At 35.7% G+C, this 16329-nt stretch overlaps 1 protein-coding gene across 1 annotated transcript in view; it reads left to right on the top strand.

The window, feature by feature from the left end:
- The first annotated feature begins 14325 nt into the window (after window positions 1-14325).
- Window positions 14326-16329, top strand: part of LOC113107007 (metabotropic glutamate receptor 6-like) — a 51550-nt gene continuing 49546 nt past the window's right edge. The window contains exon 1 of the mRNA XM_026269126.1: window positions 14326-14668. The gene's annotated coding sequence lies outside the window, so the exon portion shown is untranslated. The remainder of the gene's footprint in view (window positions 14669-16329) is intronic.

Raw genomic sequence — 16329 nt, 5'->3', positions numbered from 1 at the left:
GAATCACTTCACGTATTATTACAAATTGTAGCTGTATTTTAAATCTGAAATCGATATAATCCCACAGGAACAAATCTAGTCTACAGTGATATTATCTCTGCTGGTCAGTGGTGGACAGTAAGATTTACTTCGTTACTGTGTACTTTACTGGAGTAACTTTTACTTCACTACATTTCAAAGCATAAGATCGTACTTTTAATTTTACTACATTCCAAAAAACATATCGTTACTCTCTATAATATCACATGCTCCGACAAGCAGAAGCGGTGTCTGAATCATCATGAATGAACTGAGTCTTTTCAAAATAAACTTTTAAATCGGATCGCAAATCGCACCAAAAGATTCGAAACGAAGTAGAATTATCAGATTGCAGCTCTTCTGGAGTCGACCACTCACGGATTCAAATGAACCGTTTAGTGCACAGATTAAATAAAATAACTAATGCATGTTCAAATTCTCCACTGCTGTAATATTAACAGTTTTATTAAAATGCTACCATGTCCGTCTGTTTTTATATTGTTTATCAACAGTAACGTTATATTGTTTGGATTAACTGGATGAGTAGACAGACATGAATGTTTATTCATAACCGTACTGAAAATAAGTATTGTTAGCTGATGCTAACTGTCTAGCTAACAAGCTTGCTGGTGCTAACTTGAGGTCATTTTTATAATGTCCAAATATTTTTTTCTGGGGAGAAAAGAAAGGATGTGCTGTTCAGAACATAACTACAGTAATTCTCAGAGTGGGAAGAGATGCACCCCATTTGGCCAGGGGTGTTTTTACACCACAGAGAAGGTTTGAAAAAGAAAAAAATCTTTATGAAAATATAATTAATAAAGGAGTACTTTCACTTTTACTGGAGTAATATTTTATCTGTACTTTTACTCAAGTACTGGATTTGTGTACTTCATCCACCACTGCTGCTGGTTTTATTAAAATTGAGTCCACAAACGAAGGCCAGCGTTTATGAATGAAAAATAACCAAATCCTTTAAAGGTGGGAAGTCAAAATGAAGTAATGGAAGTCTGGTCAAAGATTTCTTAAAAGAAAATCAGACATAATTTAAACCTGGAAGTAAACTGAAGTTGGATGAAACTAAACGTTGTTTTAAAACGAGTGAGAAAAGTAATTAAAACATATAATTTGATAATACAGTAGAGTTCTGTTTCTGTAGCCTACAGACATTTAAACACTGGCACATATGTGGGTTCGCGAATCATTTGAGTCAGTTCGGGAGTTAGGAGCGGGATCGCGAATCATTTGAATAAGTTCGGGAGTTCGGAGCAGGATCGCGAATCGGGAGTTCGTTGCGGGTTCGCGAATCGTTTGAGTCAGCGCGGGAGTTCAAAGCGAGTTCGCGAATCATTTCAGTCAGTTTGGGGATCGCGAATCATTTGAATCAGTTCGGGAGTTCGTAGAGGGTTCGCGAATGATATGAGTCATTTCGGGTGTTCAAAGCGGGTTCGCGAATCATTTGAGTCAGTTTGGCGATCGCGAATCATTTGAATCAGTTCGGGAGTTCGTAGCGGGTTCGCGAATCATTTGAGTCATTTCGGGAGTTCAAAGCGGGTTCGGGCATCATTTGAGTCAGTTTGGGGTTCGCGAATCATAGCTGTATATGGATAGGCATTTTAAACTAATTTAGTAGCTAGTTCTAATTACGTTTTCCAAGCTTGTTTAGGTGTGATATGTGAACTCGTATTTTTGGTTTAAACGATGTGCCTTTTAACAGTATCAAGAATATTCAAAAACTAAACAAATCGTGCCTAAAAAGTGCATGCATCTAGGCTAATGTAAATTTACATGATGAAGTCATACTAGTGAGCATGTGCATTTTGAGTGCGTTCTTTCACTGCATTATTCTATGTATTCAAATGCATTTATGAATGCATGTGAATGATCACAAAATACAAGATGTGGGGGTTAGAAAATTTATATATTTTATATCATTTTATGTTAATCAATATCACACGAAGAGTGCCATTTCAGTTTTTCTCCAAAAATCTGGGTTCTTTCTTGTCATTATAGAACCTTTTTGAGTAAAGAACCCTATGGTTCTATATAGAACCCCAATGAACCCTTTTTTCTAAGAGTGTACTATTGAAAAAATACAAGATCCGGAATCAGGGATCATACAGTGATTCCTTGATGATTTACAGTTTGTATATATATATATATATATATACACACACACACACACACACACACACACACAATGCATGAACATCATTTAATTCAGATTTTAAATTCAATTTTATTGACATTTTTATTAAAACATTGCCTCTTAAAAAAAAAAAAAAACGTTTCACACAAATCCAAGAATTGCACACACAAAATGCAAAATGCCTCACATCGCTTGCAAAATGAAGCACCACATTCAAATGATAAGAAACACGTCTCAAAAGAAAACATTTGAAAATACCTTTACCATAATGTTATTGTTACATTTGTGTGCATTGCATAGACAATTGTGTTGTGTTTTGCAAAAAAAAAAGTATTATATGAAATTATGAAAACTGAGTCGAAGGCTGATAAATAAGTGCATGGTTTTGCAGATTTGGTGTTAATTCTGTTTGAGTGACAGCTTTCAGAATCTGTAATCTGTAAGTAAAGATTTAATGTGTAAGCATTTGATAAAAACTGTAACATCCCTGAATCACTTCACGTATTATTACAAATTGTAGCTGTATTTTAAATCTGAAATCGATATAATCCCACAGGAACAAATCTAGTCTACAGTGATATTATCTTTGCTTGTCAGTGGTGGACAGTAAGATATACTTCGTTACTGTACTTAAGTAAATTTTTCAAGTATCTGTACTTTACTGAAGTAGTTTTATTTTGAGTAACTTTTACTTTTACTTTACTACATTCCAAAGCATAAGAGCGTACTTTTAACTTCACTACATTTCAAACAACATATCGTTTCTCCCTATAATATGTACATCACATGCTCCGACACGCAGAAGCGGTGTCTGATTCATCATGAACGAACTGAGTCTTTTCAAAATAAACGTTTAAATCGGATCGCAAATCGCACAAACGATTCGAAACGAAGTAGAATTATCCGATTGCAGCTCTTCTGGAGTCGACCACTCACTGATTCAAATGAACCGTTTAGTGCGAGTCTACAGAAGTAAGACCCGGCAGATCTTGTGAGGGCGCGTGTGTCTGATGTTGCTAAAGTAAGTTATTAATGTCGAAATTTAGGATTAATTAGCCTATTGTAACTGAAAATCACTGAAAAAAACTGAAATTGAAATTGAAGAACCATTGAACTAACACAGATTAAATAAAATAACTAATGTATGTTCAAATTCTCCGCTGCCGTAATATTAACAGTTTTATTAAAATGCTACCATGTCCGTCTGTTTTTATATTGTTTATCAACAGTAACGTTATATTGTTTGGATTAACTAGACGAGTAGACAGACATGAATGTTTAGTCATAACCGTACTGAAAATAAGTAGGATATTGTTAGCTGATGCTAACTGTCTAGCTAACAAGCTTGCAGGTGCTAACTTGAGGTCATTTTTATAATGTCCAAATATTTTTATCTGGGGAGAAAAGAAAGGATGTGATGTTCAGAACATGTTAACTACAGTAATTCTCAGAGTGGGAAGAGATGCACCCCGTTTGGCCAGGGGTGTTTTTACACCACAGAGAAGGTTTGAGAAAGAAAAAATCATTATGAAAATATAATTATATTTTACTTAAAATGTTCTTCCTAACTTCAGGCCTTATTATCATGTCATATATAACTGTGATCTTCTGTAAAATAACACACTTTAAAATACTTTTTTCTTACTGGTGAAAATCAGATGGTCAAATCTGCTTTCTCTCAGGTACATCACTGTAAGCTTCACAATTAACATCACTGTCGTCAACGTAGTCCATATCAACAACAAAAATATATCTTGACTCCATATAGTGGTTATTTTGGAAAAAAAATCCCAGGTTTTTTAGCAGTAGGATTATAAAAAAAAATGTGCTAATATAAAATTAAATTAAGTAGCCTATATAAAATTGCAAACATCTATCTTTCAGTACTTTTTTACTTAAGTAGGCTACATAAAAAAATTAGTACTTTTGTACTTTCACTTGAGTAAAATTGAAAAAGGACTACTTTCACTTTTACTGGAGTAATATTTAATTATACTTATCTGTACTTTTACTCAAGTAGTTGATTTGTGTACTTCGTCCACAAACGAAGGCCAGCGTTTATGAATGAAAAATGACCAAATCCTTTAAAGGTGGGAAGTAAAAATGAAGTAATGGAAGTCTGGTCAAAGATTTCTTAAAAGAGAATCAAACATAGTTTAAACCTGGAAATAAATTGAAGTTGGATGAAACTAAACTCTGTTGTTTAAAACGAGTGAGAAAAATAATTTAAAAAATATAATTTGATAATACAGTAGAGTTCTGTTTCTGTGCAAACATTTAAACACTGGCACATATGAGGGTTCGCGAATCATTTGAGTCAGTTTGTGAGTTCGGAGCAGGATCGCAAATCATTTGAATAAGTTTGGGGATCGCAAATCATTTGAATCAGTTCGGAGCGGGATCGGGAATCATTTGAATCAGATCGGGAGTTCGTAGCGGGTTCGCGAATCATTTGAGTCAGTGCGGGAGTTCAAAGCGGGTTCGCGAATCATTTGAGTCAGTTTGGGGATCGCAAATCATTTGAATCAGTTCGGGAGTTGGTAGCGGGTTCATGAATCATTTGAGTCATCTCGGGAGTTCGTAGCGGGTTCGCGAATCAGTTGAGTCATTTCGGGAGTTCAAAGCGGGTTTTCGAATCATTTGAGTCAGTTTGGGGTTCGTGAATCATAGCTAGGTATTGATAGGCATTTTAAACTAATTTAGTAGCTAGTTCTTATTACGTTTTCCAAGCGTGTTTAGGTGTGATATGTGAACTCATATTTTTGCTTTTAATGATGTGCCTTTTAACAGTAAGTATATTCAAAAACTAAACAAATCGTGCCTAAAAAGTGCACGCATAGAGGCCAAGATATGGGGGTTAGAAAATATACATTTATATAATTTTATGTAGTTAATCAATATCACACAAAAAGTGACATTTCAGTTTCTCTCCAAAAAAAAAAAAGAAAAGAAAAAAGTGTTCATTGGGAACCATAGAACCATGTGATCTTTACTCAACCCCTAAGAACCTTTTATGCTAAAAATAGCTGACTCAAATGATTCGCGAACCGGCTCCAAACTCCCAAACTGATTAAAATGATTCACGCTCCGAACTCCCGAACTGACTGAAATGATTCACGCTCCGAACTGCCAAACTGACTGAAATGATTCACGCTCCGAACTGCCAAACTGACTCAAATGATTCATGCTCCGAACTCCAGAACTAACTCAAATGATTCGTGGACCCGCTCCGAACTCCCAACCTGACTCAAATGATCAGCTGCTGTGCTTCAAAATCTCTTGCAGCAGCTCAACACTGGTTTTCTCTGAGGTGGTCTTGCAGATCATGACTTATATGTAGCTCTTCCCCTCCCTGCAGTTTGTCTGCGGTTTTATTGTTCTGGGTCTGAATTTGGGCTCCTGGGGTCTCAAAAAAAGAAACATTTTCAATCTCCAAGGTGAACGTTATGACAGAGTCTTAAGCTGTAAAAGTCTGTTTGATTTAATGGTTTAATTGAATACTTTCAGGAGTACACTCATATATAGATGGCCCCAGAGCTAATGGACATTGACTAAAAGCCACAAAACAATGATTCCGACGGACTGTTATTGTAATAAGTGTGGTGTTAGACAGTATACATGTCTATTACTGTCTGACTATTAAACAGACATGTTTAATAATATAGTAAAGTACTGTAGGAAGATCCTCCCTAACTCACTCAGCATAGTCCGCTTGTGCTTTGGTCGCATTCTTGGAGGAATGTGTCCCAAATACATGATACATTTCACAGTTCATCTCTTGATCAGCATCTTCTACAACATCTGCGTTCTCCTTCTCATCTTCCTTTTGTTAGAGTCATTTAACTCTTCTTCATTGACCATGGGTTGAATTTCTGTATGCTACTAGATTTACTCTTCTCCGGGAGAGCCATAATTAGATGTGACAGCTATTCAACATCTCTATCTGAATTTAATATATTTCAAATATTATATATATATATATATATAATTAGTTTTAGAATTCTCAAAAAAGCTCCCCTTATAAAACTCCCCATCATATGTACATCTGCACTTTGTTGCTTATGATGAGAGAATTCGCGTGAGAGCTGAATTCAGTCCCCCCAGTGCATGCATCTGATTGGCCATTGCATTCATAAGCTTTTAAAGTGTGCCTGTTGTTGTAGCCTTCAAACTAAACAGCAGAGGGCGACAAAACACAAGGAAATATTTGAGGCCAGGTAATCTGAATTTGTTATAATCTGCAATATGTTAAATCATAACTCACAATTTGTTCAATCATAGCTTTTAAGAATAAACTGCAAGATATTATGCTGTTTAGACGATGCATTTTAATGTATTGCAACACAACTGTTGCATCACAAACAATTTGATACAATTAGAACAAACTTTCAAGACAATCTTGATGTTGGCTTTGAGAAGAAAGACCGCAAACTTTGAAGTTTCTGCTCTTAAAGCTTGATGTTTGAATGCTTTGAAGAAGTCCATGCAAAACTGTAACTGTGGGTTTGGATCAACTGAAACAATATCTATGAAATACAATGCATTTAATGGTATTATGTCTGTTGGAACATGTAACTGTTCCCCATACCTAAAAATAAATTCATTTATGAGTCTCAGTTTGTAAAGAAAAATGTACAATGGTCTTTTCTATTAATTTGTTTTCAGCCACTGCACACTTCAAACTAATCATCAAAAAGTAATTATTGCATCACTGGTATTAATGAAGACCTGATAAATAATGGCATGATGAAAACAGAGGGACGTTACGAAGAATTCAAATAGAGTAAAAACGCACCCGTCCGCCATTATCCCCAGCAGGAATGCTTTGCTGAATGCATGGCCATGTGCCCGTCACATGTGGGTTCCTGCATTATTGAAGAGGATGACTTGGGTTTACAGAGAGCTCTGCAGCAGTTCTGACTCTGGGACTTCTGTCTTTTCAGATTTAACCCCAAACACCAGGGCAACAGGCTCAAGGGATTCATCTGAAATGGCATAACCACTAAGGGGAGGAAGATGCCATCACCTCCTTACATTAGACACTTCCTGTGCCCACGAAGAGAGCAGTTTTTCTTTAACCCCATGTACTTCAGTAGAGCGGGGCTAGCTGTCACTCATGCAAGATTCCACATGAGCTTTGACAGCTATAGAAAAATCTTAAATTGTGTGTGAGTGAACTATCTGCTCCAAACTATATCATAATTTTCATTAATTCATTGCTGGTTAATAATTTTTTTTTTTTTTTTTTGGCAAAATGGGATGTTCACTGTGACAACTTACCCCATAAAGTGTGAAAACATGCCCATTATTGTGTTCAGTGAACTGCAGTTCCTCCTGGACAATATCAGTGAAAATTCTATATAAAGAAATATATATATTAAAAGTATTTTTTTCAGTATATACAAAAAAATATATAAAAAAAAGGTTAATGTCTTTGTTGTAATAGAAGTAATAAAACAATGTTTTTAGTAACACTGTAAATGTCTTTACAAGTTTATGGTCATTTTTAAATTGTAATAATATTTCATAAAATTTGATCAAATAAATGCAGCCTGGGTGAGCACAAGAGACTTCTTTTATACAGACTTATGAATTCCTTTCAGTCTTCAATTTTTTCTAGACATTTTTATTGCTTTGATCATAAAAAACACCAGCAGAATGTTTTGATGAATATTATGTTTCCAAAGTAAAATCCAAAGTAATATTCAGTGGAGATAAAAAAAATTATGTACACAAAGGCAAACTAAAATTGACATATCTGGGTAGAGTTTGCAGCCGCATTATCTTATCAAGCCATTGCACATGGAAACGATCACTAACATGACAATCTGTACAGAAGTGGAGAAGTCGATTAACATAGAGGCAATGTGATACGCATGAATAACCTAATTTGACATATTTAAAACAAATTTGATTTTAAATGATGCTTCATCTTCATGGTCCATTTGGGTCCTGGCCAGCTGAAATGCACAGAATTGCTTGACAGATGTGAAATCCTTTGAGGACCACATTTGCGAGTGTTTGTTTTATGCAAAGGGTGACTGACAACTAAAGACATGTTTCTGACAGTACACTGTCCACCAAATTTACACGCACACCAAACGGCGCATGGTTCATGATGGTGTGGATAGATTGCGACAGGCAACAAAAGCAGCCGAGCAATGCAGCCAAACAAAGAAAACTCAGTGCATTTGTTTGATGCATCATATATAAGCAAGAAAAGACCCTGTGTCTGTTGCATAACCAGGAATCATGCAAAATATAACAAAAGCTGTAGTCCAATTTGTAAAAAACATTTCAGTTTGTAAAGGATGCTCTTCTAATAGGTCTATGTTCTGATCTGTCTTCTGTACCATGTCTTGTTAATGTACCAAAACCCCAAAGAAACCAAAGCAGACCACATCATTTAATGGAAAGACTGGGAGAGTTTAATGAAATGGGATTGCAAGCTATGACTTTGTTATCGCAAACTTCAAACAGCATCCATAACTACAGCCAGAGCCAGAGAGAATAAAACACAGAGCCATCTGTCTGGGCCCCTGTGGCAACACTAGTTAGAGTCACACACAAACACACACACAAAGTAATCAAAGCACCCAGTGCATTTCACATACCTCAAGGTGCATTGACCTTCTAAACATGCACTTACTCGCACATGCAAAGGTGAAGTCGCAAAGCAACACAAACACAAATGTGGACACTAACAACATCACCAAACAAACTCCCCAGTACCTGAGGGGCTTCGTACGGTAATGATTTATTTACACATTTTAAATATTGATCAGGTGGGGGGAGAGTAAATGTGCAATTGAACGGCAGGAGGTTCTGTTCACTCTGAGATAAATGCGTAATGTGCCACGACATGAGGTTTTATCTCAGTGTGAGTCGAACTCGCACGCTTTAAAAGGCTGCTGATCGCATGCTCTGCATTTTGAATGGCCACAAATAATGTACACGAGTTGTTGCTTAATTTCATGTAATTGCAATAGGTAAGAAAACCAACAAATGCCGCATGATCACATGCAGTGGTCAGTGGTTAGTAGCCTGCAGGCTGCAGCTGGTCATGCTTGTGGCATTCATCTATTTCTCAGCGATGGTCTGTGCTTCATTTATTTATTTTTTACAGTGAATGGTGGGTCGATCACAAGCTCACAGCTAGGCAAAATAGTAGGCTACATGCAAAAAAATGAAATCCCACTAGCAATGTAATTATGTGTTGTTAGTATAGCAAAGTAAAAGGAATGATGCTTCCCAAACACTTTCCTTAAATCTTTCCCAGGACATGAATAGCCTGCTAGTTGCACTAATTATTGATAATGAATTTTAGGCATTATTATTATGTGACAGGATTTTTAATGAAGTCAAAATTTAACAACTCTACGAAAACAAAGATCATTATGGAAACCAAGATTAACACATGTGTGGTGAATTGTGGGATTAATAGCACCAAACACTCAACCATATGCAAATAAGGAGTAAAAAACCTAGAGCAGTAGCAAATCGCTGTGTCGGGTGTGTTTTGAGCATTTGAAAAGATTCAGTTTGTGTTGTAGTTTCTACTGAATTTAGTAAGGAAATCATATTGTCTACACATTGGATGCATTGAATTGCAGTTGCTATGTGTATGTTAAATATTGCCGTTTGGATGCTTTAATTGTGGATAGACTGTTTGTGTTTACAAAAGTCTTTAAACTGACACTGTACAGTATCTGTACTTTAGGAACTCAGCAACAAAGCCAATGTAATCATCACACTTACATGTGATGACAGCTGGAAAGAAAGCCAACTGTAATCTTGTAACTGTATATGTGATGATTGCATTGAAATAAACATAGACCAGAGGCATTGTAGAGGCATCACAGTCATGATGAACAGTGTACACACTTATAAGACAGTCTGGAGAATCTAGACGTCTCTGGACAATAAAAAGTGGGCATCTTCAAACTGGTGGGTGCTTTTAAGTCATACAATGAAAATGATGCCCCCTTACCTGACCCCACCTCTAAACACATCTATCACTATGACGTGAGCAAATGTAGGGAACACAGATGCAAACATCTCTATAAAAGCCATATTTAGGCTATAATATCACAAGAGTTGTGCTTGTTGGCATCATAGCTTTTGGTAGTCTGACAACAAGAGAAATATTCAAATAAAAAAGGGGTAGGCAACCAGCAGCCATATTTTTCCATTTCAAGCAATGGTTATCGATGAAAATAAAGAAAGTGAACTGATCTGGGTCGTGCTCGGCTATGGTTTGGTGCTTTAATCACCACTGAATAATTCAGATTCCTTTTGGCTGACCTGTGTTCAGAGAGCTGAGGGTGAAGGTTTTGAGTCCTACAATGATCCCAGTGATTCACTAGCCATTTTCTGGTAGACCAACTTTTCAGAGTGATGTATTTTAAAATATATTTAACGTGCTTATTTATTAGGCCTGATGTACAGGAGCTCCAAAAACCCGTCACACTTTTGGCTGAAATGCATGGCATCTGCAAATAAATGCTGCTTGAGCTTTTCTTAAAAGGACGTACGTTATTTTCTTTTGTGTTATATCGAGCGCAGCGTCAGTTCAGTCAGGCCACGGAGGCAAGGCTGTGAACAGCTGATGCGGTCAGCTGTCAAATCGCTCCAATCACCACATCTCTCCTATTAGACACGGGACATATATATACGTGCCACTACTGCTCGGTAAGTATGCTCAACGACTCGCAACCCTCCCTCCCTCCCTCCCTATTATATGCATGAGCACATTACTGCGCACCTTCTGGCTGTTGTCTTGTTTGTTTCAGATCACTAAGGCTTCCAAAAATCTTAGCTGGCATGGACCTCTTTGCGGAGAGACACCCATCTTCATAACCAGGCTACAGGATAGACGTACCACTGCCACATCTACATGATTATCACCGTTTGCTTTAAAGACTTTATTAAAGTCTTAATTATTATGTATTTCTAAATTCATGGTTCCGTGGGGTTAATGTTAAAGCTCTTGTATGTTCAATTATTCTGGCAGCAAGAACCCCCATAAGTGACCATACCGCCAAAGATAAATTGGGTTCAATAAACTCAAGTAAACTTGCCAAAGTGGTACCTGTCTGAACTTGTATTAACTTTGTGAATTTTTTTTTTTTGTGGATGTATAAAGTCAGATATCTTCAGCTTCAAAACAGAGAAACCACAGGTGTCATTCATCACAAATAATTTTATTTTAAACCTTGTATCAATTGTTTTATTATTTAAAACACTGTTTAGTATTTGGAGAAATGCTTTGCTTGAAAAGTTGTATGTGCAATATTTCAGGCACGGATTTTTAATCACAGTAAACCATGAATGGCTGCTTGCGTGTTAAGCAGGAGGTTCCAGGTCGTGGAACATCCCCCTCGAGTTTATGCAACTTTAATATCTTCAGACCCTGAACAGTTTTCTGATTGCACTAAAAATACAACAGTGGAATTACTTATGCATGAACTCCCAGAAGAATGCTGATCTCTTCTTTAATTCTAAAATACGTGCATGACTTGAGCATTTCTGCTATTTTTTTCACATTGAGTGTTCTTTTCATCATTAAGTTGTCTTTGGTCATATTGTTTTAACATTTGGTTTACCATTTTATACTCGATTTGTATATATTTCCAAATATATATTTTTATTTAATTTCCCATCTGTTTTCTATATATGTTATATTATAATCAAAGTCAACCACAATGCCCATTCTCAAATGTATATTTAGTGGGAAAGTATGCAGCAAGATTGTCATTTAGCAGATGTTTTTTTCTAAGTAGATTTACAGTGAATTTCTTTCAGTTGAACGCCTCCCTTAAACAGCCTGAAGATAAAAACTCATGTTTTCTTAACGAGCTAAAGAAGGCATGCCATCGACTTAAAAAAAAAACCAATACCTAACAGAAAACCCTCTGCATTTTTAAAGTTTTAAAAAAGTATTATTTAATTATTAATAATTCTTCCAAAATAAAGGCGTTTTTAAATGTCCCCAAATGAATTTAGCTACTAATTGTCCCCAAACCAAAGTATGTATATCAAAAGAAATCTCAAAATTATCTTCAATATATTTAACTGACAAACTTTCTATAGACAACAAGCATCAAGTTATTGTATATATGTGATATTGTATATATGTCACAAAACCAGTCTCACGTCACGGGGGTATAGTATTTGTAGCAACAGCCAAAAATACATTGTATGGGGCAAAATTATCGATTTTCTTTTATGCCAAAAATCATTAGAATATTAAGTAAAGATCAAGGATTTTGTAAATTTCCTACCGTAAATATATCAAAACTTAACTTGATTAGAAATATGCATTGCTAAAAACTTCTTTTGGGCAACTTTAAAGGTGATTTTCTCATTTAGATTATTTCTTATTTAGATTATTTTTGTTGCACCCTCAGATTTTAGATATATTTAAATAGTTGTATCTCTGCCAAATATTGTCCTATCGTAACAAACCATACATCAAATGAATGAAAACTTATTTGAATGATGATGATGTATAAATCTCAATTTCAAGAAATTGACCCGTGTGACTGGTTTTTGTGGTCCAGGGTCACATGTCTTAAAAGTTCAGTTATGTGGTCTAGCCTGACTTCTGATTTATATCTGTTTATGCAGATGTTCTAACCATTACTTCTGATCAACATTTAGACCTCATATTAGCTTTCGGATGACAAAGGATGATGCGGCGCTGTTGTTTTAAAGTGATCAATTCAGTGTTTAGACACAAAAACCAGACGCTTTTTATTCAGATCTGTTTATTAGCCACTAGGTGAGAGACTGCTTTTGATAAGATGTCACATCTCATCTGTAAGGTTGAAGCAAACAGATGGTGTTGTTAAACTAAATCACAAAAAAGAAGCAAAAAAAAAAAAAAAAGAGACAATCCTAAAGGTAATACTAATGGAATTTTATCATAATTTGACATGTAAAAGTTAGCTTTACAACGCTTTCCACAATACAGATTCTTTTAAAGCATCTTTACAGAACCCGATGTCCCCAGTCGACAAGTCAAAGATAGCAGTGGCAAGGAACAATATCCTTAAGATGTGCAAGTGTGCAGGGAGAGAAACCTTGTTTGGGGAGCCCATTTAGCTGGCACATATATAAATGTAAGATTCCTTGCATGTAGCAGATGTTTACTGAATACATTAGTCAATAATTTGATGTTATCCTACAGCAGAATCTTATTTTATTTTTACAAGATTAGAATTAGATCCTTCTTGGTTCCAAATTAAGACAGATGGATATTGCTTTATGACCAGTATCTGTTTCTTGCATATTATGGAACTAATAGATATTACAAATGGTTATTTTGCCCGACATGCATGTTCTGTTGAGATTCTGTTGACTTTTACTATTTTATGTTTTAACGCTTGTGCTTACAGAGACCCCAGTGGTGTATGGATCAATAACTTTATTTGTATTTATTTATTTAGGGCTGCAACTATAAATGATTTACTCATTTAAAAAAAAAAATACATTCAAATGTGTTAAATGTATATAAAACAGAAAGGACCCAAATGAGTGAAAAATATATTTTGACCTTTTGTGAAAGGGCATATTTTGTTTGGGTCAAATGGAGTGACCCTAAAAACGTAATGGTAACAAAGACCAATAACGAAAAAGCTAACACTTAAGATTAGGGAAATCATATTAACTAACTAAGAGTTTTCCCTCAATAAACTCTTAATTGTCTTCTTATTAATAGTAAGGTAGATGTTGTAGTAGTTATTTTTAGGTGTTGGGTATGGTAAGAATATGATCATGCAGAATAAGCCATGCTTTCTAAATAATAATAAATAGCCAATATGCTATAGTAATAACATGTTTTAAACTAGACTTCAATAGGTTTTTTCTGAGCTAATCAAAACTCAGTAAATGTCCATTGAAGCGTCATCCCTACTTTTTACCACAGAAGTACCCCAACAGGTCCCCAGAAAAAAAATATAAGTACAGTAAAAGAAGTGAAAATAAACAGCAACACCACAAACAGAGCATGAGGACTAGAGTGACCAGCACAAGCTGCATGACAACATACATGGAGTGAAGAGAGAGAGAGAGAGAGAGAGAGAGAGAGAGAGAGAGAGAGAGAGAGAGAGAGAGAGAGAGAGAGAGAGAGAGAGGGGAGGGGGAATTGAGCTTTTAAGAGATTTGATAGAGATAAGAAGCGGCACACGGGCACAGTGTTGAGAAATATTGTATGTTCGATGCGAATCTCATTTCATGGTGAAAAGACAGAGAGCGCGCGCGAGGACGCGGACTGAGCTGCGGAACGCAAGACTGACTGAATGAATGAATGAAACGATGAAGAAGAGCTCTGGGCTTTCTGTAATCAGGTCATAGGTGGTCTCAGCAGGTCATAGGCAAACTAAACAACTGCCAAAGCTTCAGGTGGTTTTAGCGAGTCGTTATGTCTTCGAAGGTTTGAGGAGACGTCGTGGATGTCTCGACAGACTCCTGGAGAAAGTTCAACATCAGGATGAACAGGTAAAAAATCGGACTAGAATGTTTATATTTGTGTCGTGCAATTTTATTTTATTTTTTCAATATCCTATGTCGTCTGCTTCCACAAAGTTTGTTCGGTTTTCTGTCAATTTGTATTTTCTAAGTTATTATAACATTAACAAAATGCACGGACAAAAATGTCATGCTATAAGTGATTTTTTTATTTATTTATATATACATTTTGGGGCACCAGTATTGGTCATACTATCGTTTTGTTTGAAGTACAATAAACATATCTTGAACATGTTAAATGCATATGGTAATCATTCATACCATGATATACATAATGACATATACATAATATATTTATGATTTAAATTTATGAGATTATATCTCCGTATTAAGTGCATAGGCAAAACAAATGTGTTTGGCATTGTATAATCTAACAGTGTTTTTTTTTTTAATTGTCTGATGGTCGTTTTAACAAAGTTATTTGTTACAAGGTTGAATAAGCAACCCCTTCAACTTTATTCAAATTTAAATCATTTCTATCATATTTAAAATGTATTTATGCTATCTTGATAGTGACTGTAAATGAAACTGCCATTCAAATGCTGCTGAAATAACAGATATTCCACAATGTTTGCATATAGCCCAAACAATGGTCTCAAAATGGACTGGGGTTAAGAAATGTTTTTTTTCTCTCTCTTTTTTCTGTTGAGAAAAAAAGCCATAATAATTTTGTTCACATTTAAAAATGTGTGATTTATCAACAATATTCTGTTTGGCTTTTTTATTTTATTTGATATGCCTCTGTTATGCAGAATTCAGTGGGTAGTGAGCACTATGCATAATTATCTGAAGTTTTGCATTAATGCATGCATTATTTCATAATGTAGATTATCATATAGGCTTTGACGTGTCCATCACGATTAGAAAAAAAAGAGGAATTCAATAGCTCTTGTAAGGCTTTGACACCCATTGCAGTGTAGAACTTTTATGCATTTGTCTTAAAGCTCCTTTGTATCTGCTTTCCATGTCCTGTAGGATGAATTCCTAGTTTCTTAATCCATGCTATGAGGTCTGTCGAGTCTCTTTGAATTATCATTGCAGCACTGAACCCCCTGTCGGCTGTGTCATGCTTCTGTGCATGAGAGGTCAGCATTTAAAAGTCTTCCGTTTGTGGTAAGAATGTCATTTGTCATCAGGGATGTTTTCAAAAGTGTTGTAGCTGCTCCCTGTGCCCTCTCACATAATGTCAAGAATTCACAGTGTGTGATCTTCATCTGATAATGTGTGTGCTCTGTAAGAGGGCCTTAGACAAATCAGCAAGAATTCTTCTGAAATCCTTTATAACAGATTTGTTTTTTGTTGTTTTGCAAATTGTGCAAGAAAATTTGTAAGAAAATTAAAAATTCTGTATCTCAAAATTATTATTATTTTTTTCAAAAGATTTACAAAAAAGAAATGTTCAAGATCTCCAAAGCAGGTTTAATTATGCACTCAATAGTTGGTTGGGGCTCCTTTTCCACCAATTACTTCAGTTCTGCGTGGCATGGAGGCGATCAGCCTGTGGCACCTGCTGAGGTGTTACTGAAGCCCAGGTTGCTTTGATAGTGTTCTTCAGCTCCTCTGTATTGTTTGTCAAATGCTACTTATCTTCCTCTTCACAATGCCCCATAGATTCTCTGTGAGGTTCAGGT

This window comes from Carassius auratus, chromosome 8 (genome assembly GCF_003368295.1).
Source record: "Carassius auratus strain Wakin chromosome 8, ASM336829v1, whole genome shotgun sequence".
In the NCBI taxonomy this organism is placed as follows: domain Eukaryota; kingdom Metazoa; phylum Chordata; class Actinopteri; order Cypriniformes; family Cyprinidae; genus Carassius; species Carassius auratus.
Note: the sequence above shows the minus strand (reverse complement) of the source record. Positions and strands in the feature narration are given on the sequence as shown.